Below are 1,705 nucleotides of genomic sequence, written 5' to 3'. Positions count from 1 at the left end.
CTATTGGACGATATAGCTAGTGCCTGGACGAAATGGGTGGCAGACGAAATGTCGGTGGACGAAATGGCATTTGACAAAATGAAGGTAGACCATCGGTGGCGAGTGGACGGAATGGCAGTAGACAAATTGGCAATTAACAAAAATTTGCTCGCTCGCCCTATGCCCATTCACCACATTATCCAATCATTACACCTCATGTAAGACGATTTTGGTCATCATGTGTTCCAACAACTGAAAATTTGCTCATTTGGATTTTAATTGTGCAGTAATAAGACTACAAATTCATTAAGGCCATTGAAAAAAAAATCCCTAGATGCCTTTAACTGAAAGATAAATGGATTATGTACACGGTTATACACCCCCGTATGCATAGCCTTAGGTCCGCCTTAGGTATGGGGATATCCCCCTTGCTCGGACCGGAATTACACCAGTGGACATGCAGCATACAAATTCAATCAAGATACTGTATTATTGACTACGAATTGAATTACACATGTTTTCACCATTGCCGGTTTTTCATCCAAATCATGAAGCCAACCATAGATAAGATGAATTACAATGTCAACTTGGATTTAAAAAAAATAATAATAAAAATGATAAAACGTCATGGACAGGATTCGAACCTGCGCGGGGAAACCCCATTGGATTTCGAGTCCAACGCCTTAACCACTCGGCCACCATGACTTTGCCGCCAAAACAGAGGTAGCTATATAGTATTAACGACAAGATAATAGATATAGTGCTCAAATGGTTTTTAGGCAAAGAATGGTGGTTCTGTGATATCAATTTTCTAAAACAAAGCATTAGAACATCAATATACTGATAAAACATAGTATTATTCGCTTACAAACATGTATAATGCGATGACTAGTAAAATGACGTCAACTTACAAGCGCGCCATCTACAGCGATTCGGAGATAGTTTTACGAAATATTTCTGTGCATTTCGCACCCAACCCACCACACTGACATGACTGTTGTGGTGATGTCTCTGAGACTGCACTGGCTTGTTTTTTTTATACAAAATATCCTTTATTTGTGGTTGAAAACCTTTAAAAAAAATAAAAATGGGGTATCTTGAGCCCTTGATTAGTTGCCGGAAAAACTTAAAGGTCAAGTCCTTCTCAGAAAATTCTTGATTTGAATCAATACTAAAATCAGGCAATCAGACAAGCATAACAAGTGATGCTGAAAATTTCATCAAACTCTAATCATGACATTTAGAAGTTTCGCTTGGAGTTAGTTTCACAAAATAGTATGTAACTTTGTCACGTACGTACAAATGAGAAAATCGATGATGTCCCTCACTCACTATTTCTTTAGTTTTTTATTGTTTGAACTGTACAATATTACATTTTTTTTTACCATTATGGACAAATTACTTAACTGAACCATGCATATTATTGTTACAAAAATTAATGGTAATACTCACATGTCCAGAGAGAAACAGAATTTTTCTTCACAGGCAATGGGGAGAAAATTAGAATAGTTTATATTTCATCTAGTAATTACAAAAGAAATAATGAGTGTCATCAGTTCCCTCATGAGCCTAGGCCCTACCAACCGGTATTGTTTTCTGAAATTAATCGAAATTTAAAAATGTAATAACTTTATTTTACACCCGATTTTGATGAAAAATTCAGCTTTGTACTTGTTGGATTTTTTTCTTTTTATTCAAATCAACTTCTTGCTGGGGTGGACTCGTC

General features: G+C 36.2%; 1 non-coding gene across 1 annotated transcript; it reads right to left on the bottom strand.

Annotated features, from left to right (window-relative positions):
- Window positions 1-602: 602 nt before the first annotated feature.
- On the bottom strand, window positions 603-684 carry TRNAS-CGA. The gene has a single exon. It is a non-coding gene; the product is annotated as a tRNA-Ser (tRNA).
- Between the last annotated feature and the right edge of the window lie 1,021 nt (window positions 685-1,705).

Source organism: Lytechinus variegatus, chromosome 1 (genome assembly GCF_018143015.1).
Source record: "Lytechinus variegatus isolate NC3 chromosome 1, Lvar_3.0, whole genome shotgun sequence".
Lineage (NCBI taxonomy): Eukaryota > Metazoa > Echinodermata > Echinoidea > Temnopleuroida > Toxopneustidae > Lytechinus > Lytechinus variegatus.
The sequence above is the reverse complement of the archived record's forward strand: the minus strand, read 5'-3'. Positions and strand labels throughout refer to the sequence as shown.